Source organism: Chlorocebus sabaeus, chromosome 15 (genome assembly GCF_047675955.1).
Source record: "Chlorocebus sabaeus isolate Y175 chromosome 15, mChlSab1.0.hap1, whole genome shotgun sequence".
NCBI lineage: Eukaryota > Metazoa > Chordata > Mammalia > Primates > Cercopithecidae > Chlorocebus > Chlorocebus sabaeus.
In genome coordinates, this window is record NC_132918.1 from 4,187,568 (window position 1) to 4,208,118 (window position 20,551).

General features: G+C 39.3%; 1 protein-coding gene across 8 annotated transcripts in view; it reads right to left on the minus strand.

The window, feature by feature from the left end:
• The window catches only part of MAP3K13 (mitogen-activated protein kinase kinase kinase 13), a 193,653-nt gene that overhangs the window by 101,607 nt on the left and 71,495 nt on the right, over positions 1-20,551 (minus strand). For 4 of the 8 annotated variants that reach the window (XM_007971857.3, XM_073023383.1, XM_073023384.1 and 1 more), the window contains exon 1: positions 12,053-12,716. The exons of the other annotated variants lie outside the window; for them this stretch is intronic. The gene's annotated coding sequence lies outside the window, so the exon portion shown is untranslated. Of the gene's footprint in view, positions 1-12,052; positions 12,717-20,551 lie in introns of those variants that run through there. 8 annotated transcript variants of the gene reach the window in all.

Below are 20,551 nucleotides of genomic sequence, written 5' to 3' on the forward strand. Positions count from 1 at the left end.
AGATCTCGCCACTGCACAGCTGCACAGTAGCCTGGGTAACAGAGCCAGACTTCATCTCAAAAAAAAAAAAAAAAAAAAGCCTTCTTCCTCTTTTAGAAATATTTCCCTAGGAGCTACTGGTAAGGTTAGAATTTTGATACAGCCTGCTTCTCATAGTAGTTCTTGGAGTGCCTGCCTTATGACAGTTCTTCAGATCCTTGCTACTCACAAAATGTGGTCCTAGGACCAGCAGGGTTAGCATCACTTGGGAGCTAATTAAAAATGTTGACAAAAATCATTCCATGCCAAGTGATCATAATTTGTTTCTTTAGCAAAATCTGCAGGTGATTTCTATGCACATTAAAAGTCTGAGAAGCGGGGACCGGGCGCGGTGGCTCAAGCCTGTAATCCCAGCACTTTGGGAGGCCGAAACGGGTGGATCACGAGGTCAGGAGATCGAGACCATCCTGGCTAACACGGTGAAACTGTGAAACCCCGTCTCTACTAAAAACTACAAAAAACTAGCCGGGCGAGGTGGCGGGCGCCTGTAGTCCCAGCTACTTGGGAGGCTGAGGCAGGAGAATGGCGTGAACCCGGGAGGCGGAGCTTGCAGTGAGCTGAGATCGGCCACTGCACTCCAGCCTGGGCCACAGAGCGAGACTCCGTCTCAAATATAAATAAATAAATAAATAAATAAATAAATAAATAAATAAATAAATAATAAATAAAAGTCTGAGAAGCTCTGCTATAAATCAAGGATTCTTGAAATTTAGCACGCATCAGCATTACCTAGCCAGCTTGTTAAAACACAGATGGCTGGGCCCCACCCTCAACATTTCTGACTGAGAATGTCTGGGGAGTGGCCTGAGAATGAGCACTTTTTTTTTTTTTTTTGAGATGGAGTCTCACTGTGTCACCAGGCTGTAGTGCGGTGATGTGATCTCAGCTCACTGCAACCTCTGCCTCCCGGGTTCAAGCGATTCTCCTGCCTCAGCCTCCTGAGTAGCTGGGACTGCAGGTGCGCACCACCATGCCCAGCTAATTTTTGTATTTTTAGTAGATATGGGGTTTCACCATGTTGGCCAGGATGGCCTCTATCTCTTGACCTCGTGATCCACCCACCTTGGCTTCCCAAAATGCTGGGATTACAGATGTGAGCCACCATGCCTGGCCTGAGAATGAGCACTTCCTCTGTTTTTTATTTTTTTGGGGTGGGGGTTTGTTTTGTTTTTGTTTTGTTTTGAGATGGAGCATCACTTTGTCACCCAGGCTGTAGGGCAATGGCGCGACCTCGGCTCACAGCAATCTCTGCCTCCCTGGTTCAAGTGATTCTCCCACTTCAGCCTTCTGAGTAGCTGGGACTAAAGGCACCCGCCATCATGCCTGGCTAATTTTTGTATTTTTAGTTGAGACAGAGTTTCACCATGTTGGCCAGGCTGGTCTTGAATTCCTGACCTCAGGTGATCCACCCGCCTCGGCCTCCCAAGGTGCTGGGATTACAGGTGAGAGTCACCACACCTGGCTGAGAATGAGCACTTCTAACAAGTTCCCAGGTGATTCTGATGGTCCTGGTCCTGGGACCACACTTTGAGAACCACAGCTTTAGCTGGTTCACGGGTAGGTCTCTTGCAGAGTTGATGTTTTTAAATTGCTAATTCATCTTTTTTTGGTGAGATGGAGGGAAAAAAATAATGAATGTATAACTCATCAAAAGAAATCCTTTTCGCTGTATAGGACCAGGCTAACCAGGTAGATGGGAACTAGTCATGATTGGCAGGGGCAGGGCAATATGAATGGGAATTGAGAAACAGAAATAGGAAAAAAAAACTTTGTTCTCTTATTATTTAGACACACTCTATCGTTAAAGTATCAGAAAAATATTCTTTTTGTTTGTTTTTTGAGATGGAGTCTCTCTCTGTCAACCAGGCTGGAGTGCAGTAGCATGATCTCACTGCAACCTCCGCTTCCCGGGTTCAAGTGATTCTTGTGCCTCAGCCTCCTGAGTAGCTGGGATTACAGGCATATGCCACCACACCTGGCTAGTTTTTGTATTTTTAGCAGAGTTGGGGTTTCATCATGTTGGCCAGACTGGTCTCAAACTCCTGACTTCAAGTGAACCACCCGCCTCAGCCTCCTGAAGTGCTGGAATTACAAGCGTGAGCCATCTGAAAAACATTGAGTAGTTTTTCATAAACTATATTTTGTGAATTACATACAAAAGCAGGAGAATCTGAGGAATTTGGTAAAAAGTATCAAGGATACATTTTTGTTTGTTTCTACTTTTTCAGTTTCCTGTGATGAAAAATAATATACAGCTATGAAAGCACAGGTCCCAAAACAAGGCACAGAAGCTTAGCTTCCCAGTCTCTGACAAATCCTTGGCTATCACTACCCAAGAATAAACCAGAAGAGATTTCCTAGAACATAGAATCCTCAATACTATCGTTTCCTTACCCCGAAACTTCAAATGCAGCACACAGCCAATTCAAGTCCATAACTATTCATCAGTGTAAAGAATTTCTGGGTACAAGTTCTATGTATTTCAGGTAGATGAAAATGACCATTTCATATTTCTCATGAGCTTGGTGAAGATTTAGCAGGACAGTCTCATGTAAAGGTACTCCCTTGGAGTGACTTCCTTTTCCTGGGGGTGGCGGGGGGGAAGAGGGACCTTATCTTAGGGTCCTCTTTGCTCTGCATTAATAATGAGGTTCTCTTATCATCTTTCTTTACTTTTCAGATATGGTCAAAGTCTATTAGAACCTAGTTGGCTATTCTTTGGCTATTCTTTGTTTTTAAAGCCATTCCATAGCCTATTAAATAGCAGAAAAAAGATAAAGGCTATTTATAAGAAAATCTGTGACAAAAGCAGATTGACTTTAACAAAATCTGGTATCAAAGGTGTAAGATTCAGTTAAAAGAAATCCTTATCATCAATGTAGATAACCTTTTAATCAAAGGAGAGCAGATGATGAGGAGTGAGTACTTTTCAATGTGTTATGCGGAAGCCCTGATTGGAGAAAAGAAATTATTACAGAAAATATAAAGGATTATGTGATTGCTTTTCTTTCTCCAAGAAACCTGTCTCTAGGTCTTTGAGAATACTTAAAAGACTAGATTAGGGCATAGCTTCGATCATTAACACAAGCAAATGTTCTATTATTTTTTCTTAGACAAACAGATGGAAGGGATTCTGCTCAAAAATGGCCAGAAAAAAGAGAAGGAAGGGGAAGGGAGAACCTGGCAAAGTCATAAAATTTCTTTGTAAATGGGCTCTTGAGCCCTAATGGCTGTAATATCAGGTGAGTGTTTCCCAGGAGTTTCTATGCTTAGCAAAAATGAAAGTGGGTCTGTAATTTAGGTCTGGAAGTAGTGGCTGGAAATATCCAAAGGTATGTTGCATCTGTTCCTTCTTAGTGTGCATACTATCTAAATTTGTTATGGGGGAGGAAATAATTGGTGAGTAATTAGTAAAATGCTTAACCTAACTTTAATCAAGATATTATTTTCCCTGGAAAAAGCAATCATGGCTTTGCATTTTGGTGAGCTTTATCTCACTAGCCTCAATTATCCATGGTTATCCAAGCCTGCAGATAGCCTAATGTGTCCCATTAAAGGCAGGCAGGCCAGCTACTAAAAATGCAGGCACAATGCCTCAGGGTAATAAGGAGCCTTAGTGGGCTTATTTTGCAAATTGAGCCCTCTTTAGTAATGGCAACTGTGACAGCCCCCCTTTAGGACTCCAAAGAGTCTTTTTCAGTCTGAGTCCCAGATCCACTCCCTTCTGTTTAAGGTGGAAACTGCTGTCCTGGCTGCCACCTGCCTCATCAGCTTAGCCACAGTCTCCCTGGGCTCTGCTCTCCTTTTTTTCTATCATCTTTCTCCAATCCTTCATCTTTGGCTACCTTAATCTTGAATCAATTCATTCTTCACTTCTCTGGCCTTTTGTGAATCCAGAATTTCACTAAAATGTCCTCAGAATTGCTCAATTCTACTATTACCCCAGACCAAGAATTCACAATGCAAATTAGCACACTGAAGACAATCACCATCTGTCAGCAGGACGTTCTACATTGTTTTTCCTGAAAATTTTTAAACAATTAAAATTGTACAGTTACTGCACATTCTCTTAGGGTTGCCCTGCAACACATGATTGCTTTTTGCAAGATGTTTTTACCATACTGCTATACAGATATGTATTGTTACTAAATGAAAATGCTATATGAAAATTATTTTAGCTGTTAGGACTAGACATCAGGCCTCTTGGCTTGACAATTATACAAATGAAGAAGATTGTAAGAAAAATTCCAAACTGATGAAGTGAACATACAAATGAAAAGGGAATTTTCCGTTTTGTAATTTTAAAATTTACCTTTTTTTTGGGGGGGGGGGCAAAATCTACAAATTTTAAATACCAATCCATCGACCAACTTGTTATTGGGAAAATTATGAAAAGAACAATTTTCAAAAGCTAGCAATTATCATACAGAATAATATCTTATTTTTACAAAGGCTGGTTATAATATTTATGAATTTAGTGGGTCTTCATTTTTTCAATTTAATATAGTCTTCATCCTTCATCTAGCTTCAGCTCAAGTTAGAAGACAAAAGGAGATAGTGAGAGATGGGTAGAAAGAGGCAATAGGATGAATTCTGTTAGGAGCACTAACAAAGGTCACATCAGGAAAAGGCTACAACGTACAACCAAACTGGGGTTACTGGATTATCTGTAGCCACATCCCCTATTAGTCCAGATCACCAAATCACTAGTCTAATGGAAGTTTTTTTTTTTTTTTTTTTTTTTTTTTTGACTACAGAGAACAGCGGTCAAGACAATTGACATTTATAATGGGCATGCCGAAAGATGGTAAAGTCATAACTGATCAGGAACCTATTTCCTGCTTATAAGGAAAGTCCGTGGGCAAATCTGAAGGTGATTTAATCTATAATGTATCACCTAGATGTCTCCATCTGAAACAATTCTGACACTTTCTCCTCCTCCCCAGTTGTAGCAGCATGCCATGGAGGCTAAATTTCTGTAAAAATACTGTGAAAGGGCTGGGCTTGTAATCCCAGCACTTTGGGCGGCTGAGGCTGGCAGATCACGTGAGGTCAGGAGTTCGAGACCAGCCTGGTCAACATGGTGAAACCTGTCTCTACTAAAAAATAAAAAAATTAACTGGGCATGGTGGTGCATGCCTGTAATCCCAGCTACTCAGGAGGCTGTGGCAGGAGAGTCGCTTGAACCCAGGAGACGGAGGTTGCAGTGAGCTGAGATCACACCACTGCACTCCAGCCTGGGCAACAGGAGCAAAACTACATCTTGAGAAAACAAAAAACAAAAAAATACTGTGAAAGAATTGGAATAAAAGTATATTTTAACCAGATTGCCTTAGAAATTGTTACTTGCTTATTTAATGTTGTTAATTAACATCCAGGTTCCAAGAATCTTACAATGTTAGCATTAAAAAGAACATTTGAGATCACTAAGAACAATTTCTTCATCTCTCATGTTAAAACCAAAACTAAGGAAAATTTTTTAAAAAGCTAAATGGGTAATTGCCTTGCTAAGGATGACCCGGTAAGGATGACCTGATTGCTACATAGACTCTTACAGTCTTAGTCCAATTCTTTTTCCATTGCATCCATCCTCGTGCCTTGCAGTAAGTAAAGAGAAAACATGTGGATTTTATCCATTTTAGTATAAGAATCTTCTAGATAAAGAAGGCAGGTAAATGGATGAATGATAAACCTCTTTATTAAAAACTTTACTCTACACCAAGGGTTCAATTCAAGCTCTGTTCAAGGTGGTGAGTGTGAAACTCCTGCTAAAGTGTTTTTAAAAGTAAAAGAAATTTAAATGTTTTCAATATTGCCTACATTGGTGGTTCTCTGCCCAATTCATCTGAGAAGCAGAACACATCCCCCCCATTAACTATGCCTTACTATGCAGTGATTCTCAGTGGTGATATAATGGGAGGGCACACATTCGCATCCACACACTTATGTATGAGGATCTATTCTAATAGAGAAGTATGCAAGGTTATAAGAGTTCTCCAACCAACAGAAACACCACTAATCTCCCCAACATGGCACTTATACAATAAAATTAATACTGAATATTCACTTTGACTTTTAGGACTTAGAAGAAACTCTCTTTACATCTCACGGTGCCTGACTAGGTCAATCACTGACTCCTTTGTTTGATGGTTCACCATCTCCTTGAGGAATCAATATCCGCACATAAACAATACAATGCAAAAGTCCCATTTTAAATTTACCCCACTGCCAGCACGCTCTATTCCCCCTCCCGTCTTTATTTTTCTCCTTAACATTTATCACTGTCTGAACATAATTTACTTACTTACTGTTCATCTCCTTTCATTAGATTAAAATAAGTTCCAAGAGGGCAACAATTTTTGTCTGTTTTATTCACTGCTGCGTACCTAATACTTAGGACACATAATAAATGCTCAATCAATATTGTTGAGTAAATTAATAGAAAAATGATGACAGCACCTTTACACTTGCTAATTCTACTAGGTTCTTTTTTTTTTTTTTTTTTTGAGATGGAGTTTCACTCTTGCTGCCCAGGCTGGAGTGCAGTGGTGCAATCTCGGTTCACTGCAACCTCTGCCTCCTGGGTTCAAGTGATTCTCCTGTCTCAACCTCCCAAGTAGCTGGGATTACTGGCATGCACCACCATGCCTGGCTAATTTTTTGTATTTTTAGTAGAGATGGGGTTTCTCCATGTTGGTCAGGCTGGTCTTGAACTCCTGACCTCAGGTGATCTGCCCGCCTTGGCCTCTCACAGTGTTGGGATTACAGGCGTGAGCCACCACGCCTGGAAGTTCATCTTTTCTATCATTCCCTTCAATCATTCTCTCATGCCCAATATATTGGACCGCCACCCTCTTAGGGCGTTTTCTGCTGGCTACATCTAGGGAGAGTACAGCCTGTCTGGGCTCCATGGTTATTATGTGATAATCCTCATTTACCCCCACCTTCTTACTCCCACTGCATGTGGTGTGCCAACACTTAACCCTATATAACCCCTAACATCTAACTTACCTTACTCTTTGCCCATTCCAGAGCAGTGCTACAGAAGATTTTAAACTCATGCTGGACTGGACCAAGAGCAATTCATGGCAAAACTTAATGTTCACAATCCATGGTAAACAGAAGAAAGAGCACAGAATGAGGAATCAGAGCTGGGTTTGAAAATTGGATATGACATACACTACCTGGTGTCTTTGGTTGAGTCAATGACCTGAGTCTTTTTTTTCCTCATCTGTACAGTGGGAATAATACTAGCTACTTCATATCATGAAGATTACATTTAATTAATTAATTTTTTGAGATAGGGTCTATTCTGTCACCCAGGCTGGAGTGCAGTGGCACAATCAAGGCTCACTGCAACCTCTGCCTCCCGGGTTCAAGCAATTCTCATGCCTCAGCCTCCTGAGTAACTGGGACTACAGGCGTGCCACCACACCCAGCTAATTTTTGTAGACCCAGGGTTTTGCCATGTTGCCCAGGATGGATGAAGACTATATTTTAATAGAACAATGTATCTAAAAGCTCCCAACAGGTTTATAGCCATGTAGGCTGGGCACAGCAGCTCACGTCTATAATTACAACATTTTGGAAGGCCAAGGCAGAAGGATCAGTTGAGCACAGGAGTTTGAGACCAGTCTGGGCGACATAGGGAGACCTCATCTCTATAAAAAATTTAAAACCCAGCCAGCCATAGTGGCATGTGTCTGTGGTCCCAGGTACTCGGAGCCTAAGGTGGGAAGACAGCTTGAGCCCAGGAGGCTGAGGCTGCAGGGAGCTGTGATCAAGCCACTATATTCCAGTCTGGGTAACAGAGGGAAACCTTGTTTAAAAAAAAAAAATTTACAGACATGTAGAAAGTGCTTAATAAATGTTAGCTCCTCCTCTTTAACAATTCCATTAACTTCCAATGATACCCTCACTCTTTGAGTGATTAACAAGAAAACTCAAGCTTTCTGGTATGAATCTTCTCAATTTTCCTCTCTTCCCTCCTTTTCATATCAGAATTCTGTTTTCACTCATTTTCTCGCCTGATTCTGAAAGTCTGTCTCTCTTCTAAGACCCTGCATGTCAATAGTTTTCAAGCCTGGCTGCACATTAGAATCAGCTGGGGAGCTTTTTAAAAATACATCAGCACTGAGTCCCACCATAAACCAATTAAATGTAAATCTCTGGAGGTGGGAGCATAGCATCAGTATTTTTTTTTTAAGTTCCCTAGTAGGGTGTCAAGACTATTTAATGGGGGAACGAATAGTCTTTTAAACAAATATTACTCAAACAACTGGATATCCAGATTCAAAAGAATAAAGTTGAACTCCTTCTCAGATCACTCAAAATGAATCATAGATCTAAATGTGGAGTTAAAACTATAAAACTCTTAGAAGAAAACATAGAAGTAAATCTTTATGACCTTGAGTCAGGCAAAGCCGACTTAGATATGACACCAAAAGCATAAACAACAAAAGAAAATAAACACTAAACTTCATCAAAATTAAAAATTTTTATACCACAAACAATATTATCAAGAAAGTGAAGGCAACCTATGGAATGAGAGAAAATATTTGCAAAGTATGTATCTGATAAAGAGCTTGTGTCCAGAATAAATAAAGGACACTTACAAGTCAAGAATAAAAGATAATCTAATTTTTAATGTGGCAATGTGTCTAAATAGATATTTTTCCAAAGAAGATATACAGATGGCCAATAAGCACATGAAAAGATCCTTGACATCATTAGTTATTAGGGAAATATAAACCAAAACTACAATGAGATCCCACTTCAAACTTGTTAAGATGGTTCTAATCAAAAAGATAGATAATAACAAGTGTTGAAGAGGATGTGCTGAAACTGGACCCTCATATGTTGCTGATGGGAACGTAAAATGGTGCAGCCAGTTTGGAAAACAATTTGGCATCTCCTGAAAATGTTAAACATATAGTAATCATAATGAGCCAGCAGTTCCAGTCCCAGGTGTATACCCAAGAGAAATTAAAACAAATTCACACAAAAATACGTACACAAATGTTCATAGATGCATTATTTCTAATAGTCAAAAAAGCAGAAACCCAAATATCTATCAACTGATGAATGGATAAGTAAAATATGGTGCACTGTAATATTATTTGGCAATAAAAAGAAAAGCAGCACTGATATAGGCTACAACATGGATAAACTTTGAAAACATTATGCTAAGTGAAATAAGCTAGTTACAAAAGAGCATGTACTGTATGATTTCATTTATATGAAATATCCAGACTGAGCAAAGCTATATATAGAGAAAGCAGATTGGCGGTTGCCTAGGGCTGGGGGGTGAAGAGAAATGAGGAGTGACTGCTAATGGGTATGTGGTTTCTTTTTGTGATAATGAAAATGTACTAAAATTGACTGTGATGATGATTGTACAACTCTGTGAACATACTAAAAACCATTAAATAGGAAAAAAGAAAAGAGAAAGGGAAAGGAAGGAAGAAAGGGAGGGAGGGAGGGAGAGAGGGAGGAGGGGAGGGGAGGAGAGGTGAGTGGAGGCTGTGGGTGAGGGAAGGGAAAAAGGTTCCAAAGGTAATTCTAATATTGAAGTTTATTTCTGGCATTTTACTTTCTAGATTCCTTCAGAGCAAAGACTGCATTTTCTAAATTTTTTTCTCCCCCATATCCTTACAGAATAATAGCAGAGAACAAGGGTGTGGTATTTTTTGAATTTTTTTTTTTTTTTTTTTTTTTTTTTTAGCAACAAAGTGTTCTTGAGGAATGTTCTTTATTTTAATCAAAATTGCAAGATCAGGCTGCCACCTGGCAGAATTGGTCATCTTGGTTATCTTGAATTATTTGAGCTCACCAAGCAATTAATTCAGCTGAAGCACATAGAAAGAGGATAGGCACACGGTGCAAACCAAACTGACCGGTTTTGCCATCCGAAGTATGGTTGTTCTGTCATCTACCAGTGGATGTGGCCTCTGGCCCTTAGGAACCATTCTTTTGACAGTTCCCCAGGACATGGCTCTGGTTTGACTGACTTTGTTTACTAAATAAATTAATTCCTACTTCTGGAGTAGCTTCAATTTTTAAACAGAAAGCCATCTATTGACAGTCACTGATACACAGGATTTTATTGTTTGATATTAAACAATTAAGAGTTATTGTTTTTTTCCCTACAAGTACACTATACATGAAGATAAATATAATGTAGAATACAGTCACTGGGAGTTGGGGGAGAGGAGGATTCTATATCTGCTCTGTGCCTTAAAGGAACAGTTTTACTTTAGTAAATCCAAAGTACATACAGTATTTCTTTCACAGAAATTAGGCTCTCTTTTGGCAAAATGTGCATCAAAGACATTTTTTAAGATGAGTTGGATTATGTAAACAACATTTTAAAAATATCCCAAGAATTTGATCTTTCGAGCTAGTAGACTTCAATAATTTAAAATTACTTGGAAATTGCTACTTTCAACAAACTCACTGAAGGTATACACAAAAGGAAAATGCTGAAATAAGTCAAGGTGTTTACAAATATTGTGTCTAAAATGTTATCTCATTTGTTAAACACAGCAAATAAAAAATAATAGTAAAATATGAAACCACAATTGTCTGAGTATAGGACAAAGATCTGATTTAGAATCAGGCAGAGGTTCTCCCTCTATTACTCCAGCAAGTTCAAATCTACTCAGAAATACAAAATGATTGATGGTAATATCAAGATGAGAAACAAAAGACAATGTTACATCCTCAGGTATGATAAGTTTGAAATTAGATGAGTTTACAGTTGGAAGATTCATTAAGAACAACAATTCAAAACATATTATAGCCATAATTTAGAAGTCTTGCTTCACGAGAAAAGATAATGGAAAAATCTAAAAATTAAGTATTGATTTTACAAGGTAAACATGACAGCCTAGACTATAAGAAATACCAGGCATTTTGCTTTCTCACCAAAAAGAACACCTGGGTACATGCTGCAGACTGGCATAGAAATTGCTCAAAGTGAAGCAGTTGGAAAACGCTGTCAGATTATTCGGGTTGAGGAGCTGCCCCAGGGGCAGAACATGTCACAGTGTCACATCCCTCTTCTTTACTCTCACAGCTTTCACCAGAATAAACCAGACCCTTGGAAAACAAATTCAATTACAAATACTAACTTTTTGTTAAAACTGCAGTAGCAAACTATCAAACCAACTTCACACTTGGAACATGTCAGAACTTTTCCATGTTTCCCCAACACAGTGGAATAAACTATTTTCAGCTAATAAGTTCATCTTAGGAAAACACTCGTGTGCATTTCTATGCAATATAATTGTGGAACATACATAACCACTTCTTAGTTTTCATTAGAGGATATTGAAAAACTCAGGTGTAAGGATAATTCCCCCTTTCCCTCTAATGCAGCTTTTTAGGTTTTTGACACTATAAATAAAGTGTAGAGAGTGACATAAAGAAGAGCTATGAATATATATAAATACACCACTATGGCTCCCGTCATAAGAGCTTTTGAAAAATGGTTGAACAAGTATTCATCTTCCCCAAATTGCAATCGCAAGATACTGACTGTTACACAATATGAAACAAAGGCAAGGTGAAGGGTGAGGAACCGCAGAAAGAACGGCCGCAAGGAAGACTAGTGCCCCGCAGGATAGAACCTGCTCTGTCTTGCGGGCCCCGCTTTTCTCAGCACCTTTCTGGTGTTCTGGGCTTTTCCGCTAATACCATCCACATCACCTCTCAGAGAAATAAATCTCCCTTTAAGGAAAGCCAAGCAGGCATCCGAGGTAACGTGCAGAACCGTAAACGAAAAATGTCCACGTCTAGCAGGCAGACAAGCAAAGGAAAACCAGCTGTCAGTTTCAGAGGCTCCTAGCGGTAACGGGGTTTCGGGTTTCTCTCCGCCTCTGTCTCTCTGTCTCTCTCTCTCACGGTGTCGCCCTCAATAATATCAGCTTTCTAATCACCTCAAATCACAAACACATTCTGTCCTTGTGAAATAAATGCTGATGAAACAGGAAAAACAGAGAGCAATACTCACAACAACGAAGAATTCCTACACATGCTGTTCCATTTTCTTGCTTTGAAAAGATGTAAGGTTAATTTTAAAAGCCTTGCAGAATTGGAAAAATAAAGGGGAGGGGGATTCCACCCACACAATCCTCCAGCCCACCGCAAAGGAGCCCAAAGGCTTGCTGACGTCACAGATTCATGAATGGATGTAAATTGGGCTGGTTTAGGATTCCGCACAGACTTCGCTGTGGTGTGTGCCATGAAAAAAAAGAGGGGCGGGTCCAGAGTAGGCCTGGCCAATAGGCTTCAGGCAGACATGGCCTTCCTTCTTTTAGGAGGAATCTGGTCGCAGAATAAACAGAGCCCGCCAATCAGGCATCTGCCACTGCCTTAAGACAGACTGGCAGCTTGAGAGTGTGTTTGTGTGTGTGTGCGCGCGCGCGTGTGTGTATGTGTGTTTCAAGCTGTGATAGTCATAAAAACATTATTATTGCTATTGAATGAAGGAATCAAAATAGAATTTCGGTGGAATCAAGGCTAACAAAAATGCATATAGAAGAAATCCCATCTTTTATTCATTAGAATTCTTTTCTTCAACCCTTTTCTTACTGCTCAGCAATATGCCTGATGCGATAAAAACAAGTCAAAGTCAGGAAAACCATTTCTAAAACGAGCAGACTAGTGGACATGTACGCCCTGCCCACCACGACTTGTAAAAGCAAAATTGTCAGGAAGAATGCATGGGTACAATAGTAACTAAGAAAACAGGCATATGGAAAATAATATTGCATGAATGTAGCTGTTTTGTACAGCAGTAACATCTTGCTGACCTTCATGATGTATCAAAAGTGGATACGGAAGAAAAATTTACTACTACTTTTAAGTAGGGTACAGTGTTTCCTCATTGGTTTATTCAACTTCTGGCAGTCGATTAAGACACAGCTCCAAAAGGGCGCTTAATGAAACTTTGAGCAAATTTTGGTTTCAGTAAGATGTTTTATTATTAACAGCAAAAACAGCTGTATTAAATTCACTCGAAAAGCATCTCTTTCTTCTTTATTTTTACACTTTTCAGTTATGCAAAATTGGAAATGAATATATTTATTGTCCCCACTCCTCATCACTACACTTCACAATGACTAATACTCGACAAATACTGACCATGATTTTTCTGAACTTGGGAAATGGCCTCAAATCCTTGAAACTAGAACGATTGTGGTTAATATAAAGCCTCAGTTATGAGGTGTCCAGTGACCAAGAACATTCTGAACAGAGATCTGCTCTATTTCTCAATCAGATTATTTACACAACTGTGAGAGAAGGAAAGTGATGGCCTGTTTCTAAGTGGTTCTGGAGGGTCTAAACCTGACCACTAGTAAGTATTGCACACTTCTTAGCTCATTTGGAAAAGGAAAACTTTTCAGGATTATTTTACACACAGCAAAGGTATTCAGTGTACCGTATATACTGAAGCAATAGAATATTGTTGGCAAACAGCATAGCCAACAAACTTCTCTAAAGTAGCTTATTATGGAATGTCACTACAAAGAACATAGGCCAAAGAAGTTTACTTAGGTAACATGGGAGTGCTAAAGGCAAATACGGTATTGGTACACATCCAGTAGGCCTGAGTGAACCACATTATTTAAGAATGAACAGGCCGGGCACGGTGGCTCACGCCTGTAATCCCAGCACTTTGGGAGGCCAAGGTGGGCGGATCACGAGGTCAGGAGATCGAGACCATCCTGGCTAACATGGTGAAACTCCGTCTGTACTAAAAATACAAAAACAAAATTAGCCAGGCGTGGTGGTGGGCGCCTGTAGTCCCAGCTACTTGGGAGCCTGAGGCAAGAGAATGGCATGAACCCGAGAGGCGGAGCTTTCAGTGAGCCGAGATGGCGCCACTGCACTCCAGCCTGGGCGACAGAGCAAGACTTCGTCTCAAAAAATAATAATAAAAAAAAAGAACGAGCAAATGGAAAGATGAAGAATATACATCTCTATTTATTTTAACAATGACCAAAGCCAACCAGGATACATTAAAAGAATCAGATTTATAAAACAATTTTTTTCTTCCAAAACAGTACAGACTAATAGAAAGAGGCAAACGTTTTGTGGACTACGTCAATAAGATAGCCAAGAAACATCAAGTTGTGTGTGTGTGTGTGTGTGTGTGTGTGTGTATATATATATATATTTTTTTTTTTTTTTGGAGACAGGGTCTCACTGTCACCCAGGCTGGAGTGTAGTAGTGCGATCATGGCTCACAACCTCAAATTCCTGGGCTCAAGTAATCCTCCAGCCTCAGCCTCTCGAGAAGCTGGGACTACAGGCATGCACCACCATGCCTGGCTAATTTTTCAATAAGTTTTTGTAGAGATGGGGTCTCACCATGTTGCCCAGGTGGGTCTCAAACTCCTGGGCTCAAATGATCTTTCTTCCTCGGCCTCCCAAATTGCTGGGATTACAGATGTGAGCCACCACGCCCAGCCAAGTTGTACACATTAAATATTTACAGCTTTTTCTACGTCAATCATATTTCAATAAAGCTGTTTGTTGCTGTTGTTGTTATTGTTGTTGTTGTTGTTGTTGTTTTTACAGACAGCTAAAGCTAGCCAGGTGTGGTGGCTCACACCTGTATTCCCAGCACATTGGGAGGCCAAGGTGGGCAGATCATCTGAGGTCAGGAGTTTGAGACGAGCCTGGCCAAAATGGTGAAACCCTGTCTCTACTAAAAATACAAAAATTAGCTGGGCGTGATGGGGCACATCTGTAATCCCAGCTACTTGGGAAGCTAAGGCATGAGAATCACTTGAACCCAGGAGGCAGAGGTTGCAGTGAACCGAGATCGCGCCACTGTACTCCAGCCTGGTGACAGAGCAAGACTCCCTCTCCAAAACAAACAAACAAAAAGTGGCTAAAGCTGTTGTAGAAGGTTTTCTGTAAGGTTTGATAGCAACAAAATTACTAATAATAAGTCTACTAGGGATGGGAGTAGTCTCTGAAGCAATTCAACAAAACAAGGTCTATAAATGCTTCTAATAACAGTCACCTAAGATTCTTGGCTCAATATATAACCTGGAAAATAAAAACTCGCTGGCTTTATGGACTTGCCGCTTTAGTAAGATAAACTTGGCCTGGGTGAGCATGCTTCCCATACCACAGGAACATCAGCTAGGCCAACAAAGACTCCTCCATGTCAGCTATCATGGAAAATCATTGGAAAGATAAGCTGTCTCATCAAATTATGGAAGATATAGAACTCAGTCTTGGAGGAAGTCATTATCATTTTAGAAGCAGAAGATAGGAAAGGAGATAGAGGCATGAAAAATGTACACTCTAGAGAAGTACAGCCCAAGAGAACTTGCTGTGATTACGGAGTGTTCCATAATTTGCACTAACACAGTAGCCACATGTGGCTACTGAGCATTTGAAAGATGGCTAGTGTTCTTGAGGAAGTGAATTTTTAATGTAAAGTGATTTAAATTTAGTTAACTCCAAAAATAGTAACATGTAACTGGTGGTTATGGTATGGAACAATGCAACTCTAGAGATAACAAGCCAAGTCCCAACATTATAAGTAATTTTTAATTTCAGCACATGGGCATACTAAGTGTAGAGGACTGCAAAGCTATTATCAAGGTGAGTAAGCTCTTTTAAGAACCAAATGAATCTCCTCAAACTTCAGTAATAACTGGAAAATGACTCTAGTCTCGTTATGCATGAATATATTTAAAACTAATTATTAGATAAAAATCTATAGGTAGAAATTAAGGTACAAAAATTCTGCTATAAAAATATAAGCTATTCTAGTTTTGGAGTTTTTTTGAGGAAAAAAATGTGTTTTTAAAAAAGCAAAACAACTCATTTAAGCCAGAATCAAGTCCGAAGTATCATGATCCATGGGCAATTTTTGTCAGAAATGCCAGGAAAAAGAAAGAGTTTAGTGATCTCAAATGCTAATACATGGAGACTCAAATTTCCTTCACAGACAACAGTGTGTAGTGGTTAAAAGCTGGTAAAGAGATCTGGGCTCAAATCCTGTTTCTGCCACTTACTAGTTATGGATATTCAGGTAAACCTGAGTTTCAGTTTTCTCATTATTAGAATGGGGACAATAATAGCCTATATTATTGTGTGAAGGTTAAAGTAATATTATAACACATGTAAAGAGTTGCACACAGTATCTACATACAGAAGATACTCAGTAAATGATACTGGTAGCTGGTTTTATTTTGTTATTGAGATTCTGCTACTCTCTCAACAAGGGAAATTTCAACAACTGTGCAGATCCAGGAATCAGAACCATAGGAAATAATACAACATCTTTATTTTGCTTATAATAAATCTTGAACAGATCTGATATGGTTCGACTCTGTGTCCCCACCCAAATCTCATCTTGAATTATAATCCCATAATCCCCACGGTCAGGGGTTTCCACTTTTGCAACTTCCTCACTCTCTCTTTGCCTGCTGCCATCCATGTAAGATGTAACTTGCTCCTCCTTGCCTTCCGCCATAATTGTGAGGTTTCCCCAGCCACGTGGAACTGTAAGTCCAACTAAATCTCTTTCTTTTGTAAATTGCCCAGTCTCAGGTGTGTCTTTATCATCAGCGTGAACACAGACTAGTACAAAATCTTTTCAGGAAATTCTAAAAATATCTATTCGTGACCCAACTTCCAAAGGAAAGTTCATCCAAGTCATTTTCCTTCAGGTGGTTGGGGAATATCTTTGGGGTTCTGAAACAGATCCGGGGAATCTTCAGGTAGTTATGCTAGCTGATCAAGAGCTCTATTCATTGTTTTTAAAAAGCAGCTACATTTTTTCTACATAAAGACGTAGCTTGTATAAAATGATGTGAATTAATTTGGAAAACAGTCTGTCTCCTAGTTGGGAATGCTGGTCAGAATTCTCCACTTTCATATCAGAATGTTAACCCTATTTCCACACCAAAGTATATGGAGCCTTGGTCAGCAACTGAATTTCAATATTCAAAGACCTCAATAGATTATTATTATACTGCCATTTTTTCCCTGTCCAGCTCCCATTAAATGCCTAGCTGAGAAAGTGATTTTTAAGAAACATCTAAGGGAAAACATCCTTATAAGCTCACTCAAATCTATCCTTTTGTCAAGGGAGATCATCAGAAAGCTACCTGCTATCTAAATATCATTAGCCTAATACACCTTAGCAGAATAACTATCACTGAGTGTTATGGTCTTGCTTTTATTAAAAATTATTATAAGGAAGATTCATATTGCTTCTGTGTTGTCCATTACCTTGAATGATATCTTCCATGTAAGGAATTCATATGAGGAATTTGTTTTACAACCTAATATGAAGGAAAAATTTTCTGTTCTTGAAGAATTATTAGGTGTCTGTCTACCTTTTAGATGACTACGATGTAATGCACTGAATTTTCATTTTTTCGACCCTGAGCTGGGAAGCTCAGAGCCAACTTTAAAATTCATATGCTTTAAAATAAGCTAAGCACAAAACTATATATTTATATGCATACTTGCTTTCTCTTTCTTGTTTTGGGATGGATTACTCTATTGTTAATCTTATTATATGCATTGTTTTTTTATGATAAGCACTTCAAACTCTTTTTGAAAAGGTACGCTATAAATAAAAATTTGCACTAAATACATATCTGTAAACTTTTAAGAAGATGAAAGCCTCATATTAAATTCTACAGTCATCTTTACATTAAAGGTACACATTATGGCAAACTTTAAAGAATATCCTGAGTTAATTGGACTTAACTATTCAATATTTTTTATTAAAGGATAATAAAATATCTAGCCAGCTGGAGAAAAGCAATTGCTTATGATATTATGCGCTATTCAGAATAAATCTTAACAGCTTAATGAAGCTTTAATGTGTTATTCTTGTCAAAAGGATAACTGCCAATGAGGGATGTAAGATTCTTCTCTCATTGATAACACAAATGTACTGAAGCAAATCAAAAGTAGACAGATTTCTCAATTAATAAAATATTTACCATCCCCAAAATACACCATTCTGTAACATACAAATTCTGGCAAAATACCATAAACCGCACCTTTGTAGGATTAAAAATAATATACTGAATTTGCAAAGGTACTTTATACATTGAAAGAGAAAAGAAGACTTTATACATTACTTTACTCATCCACATAGAATTGATACTTTCTTTCTTTTAGATGGAGTTTCACTCTTGTTGCCCAGGCTACAGTGCAATGGCATGATCTCAGCTCATCATAATCTCCACCTCCTGGGTTCAAGCAATTCTCCTGCCTTACTCTCCCAAGTAGCTGAGATTACAGGCGTCCGCCACCACATGCAGCTAATTTTTGCTGTGTTTTTAGTAGAGACGGGGTTTCACCATGTTGGCCAGGCTGGTCTTGAACTCCTGACCTCAGGTGATCCGCCCGCCTCGGCCTCCCAAAGTGCTGGGATTACAGGCGTGAGCCACCACACCTGGCCTAGAATTCATACTACTTTCTTAGAGCTCATGTAAAAAGAGAAAGAGAGAGAGAGAAAAAAAAACACAAAAAAACAAAAAACCAAAAAAACCTCTTAACTGTCTGACTTCCATTCTTTTGATCCTGTTTTAATTTCTCCCCTTATTTAGCTAGACACAAGTTGGCATTTCCTCTTTAGCCACATATTGCAGGTTATAGAATTCAATACCAAAACATCAGAGTAGTGGATATCTGCCTTTTAAAGTCGGGCGACAGAGCAAGGCTCCATCTCAATACATACGTACATACATACATACATACATAAAGTCCGCCTCTGTATCTTCCCCATTTGAAGGAACTATCTCTCCCCTACTTTTAGTTCATATGGCGAGTGCTCCAAGAGTGACCACGTGGCACAAGGCTGGTCAACTCAACTCCCTGGTCGTAATAATTAGTGAAAGGATAGACACATCCTCCAAGTCAGCCAATAAGCATCATCCAAGTCATCCCCAGGATGTTTGACAACTATTGATAGGGTGGGGGCTGAACATTTGTTTCATCAGGACACTAGCTGTAAGGACAAGTAGGCAGAGGGCTGTCGTCTCCATCCATATATAGGGCAGAGGAAAGCAGACCAGAGATAAAGGAAAGAAGACAGATTCCTGAAAAAGGCCACTGGGCATCTAACTTCAGTCTTGTCTGAAGCCAGTTACTCTGCTGAACCTCCCAATTACATAAGCCAATCAATCCCTTCCTCCCCACTCCCCTTGAAAAAAGACACAAACTTAAACCAGTTTGATATAGGTTTCTGTCACTTGCAGCCAAAAGAGTCCTTATTAACACAATGTCATTAATTGATTCTCTTTCATCCTATTCAATAAAACCAAATTAAAATCAGATTCCCTGTACTACAGAATTCCTTTTTTGACACTAATAATTTCAATACGTTGGTAGATTAACTTTCAGGTTCTGTCTTCTTACATGGTGTTTACACTTCTTACTTTCTAACTCTTACATGGTATTTACACTTTATTGTTATTATCTTTGTCATTATCAAAAGTTCAACATTTTAAAGACCCAATATTTCCTCTCAACAGCAAGCTCTACCTTTGATATTTTGAAGTCAGTGACTTTCACAGAAATCTTTTTACCGTTTATCTCAATTCATCCAGGCTTTAAGATACATTAATTCTGAAGCCCTGGGCAAGGTTACTTAAATGTTCTGTGACTCACTGCAAAATGGAAGTAATTATAGGTATAGCATAGCACCTCAACATGGTAAACAATGTTAGTTATGTTACTTAATAACCTCATAATCAAAACTATAACTAAATATATATTTTATATTTCTGAATTTCATGCTTTTTCTCACAGGTTATTCTTATTCTGTGGTTGACAGATTATAACTTTGAATCTCTTAATTTGTTTTCTATTTTTCTCTATTCAAAGGTTATAAAAGCATATTTTTCCTGTGACCTATCCTTTTTCTGACTTTCATTTTAAAGTCAATTCTGAGTTCTCTTTGCTTTTTGTTTGTTTGGTTGGTTTTTATGAGATGGAGTCTCACTCACTCTGTCGCCCAGGCTGGAGTGCAGTGGTGTGATCTCAGTTTACTGTAACCTCCGTCTCTCGGGTTCAAGCGATTCTCCTGCTTCGGCCTCCCGAGTAGCTGGGCTTACAGGTGTGCACCACAACGCCAGGCTAATTTTTCCATTTTTAGTAGAGATGGGTTTTCGTCATGTTGGCCAGTCTCAGACTGCTGACCTCAAGTGATCTGCCCACCTCGGCCTCCCAAAGTGCTGGGATTACAGGTGTGAGCCACCGTGCCCGGCCTTAATGTATCTTCATTATATTGCACTCTTTTGGAAGTTCAGATACCTAAATTCCAGAAATAATAATTGGGAGCAAATCTGGTCCTAGACGTTCTTTGTAAATGATCTGGGGGACGGGATGAATGGGGGCAACGGGTACACTCCCCATGCATTTGCTTCCCTAGGCACTTGGATTGCTATTGCCCTGGTTTGAAGCCTACAGGTTAGGCTACCGGGTGGTGCTCTCTGCTGCCCTCTGTTGACATAGA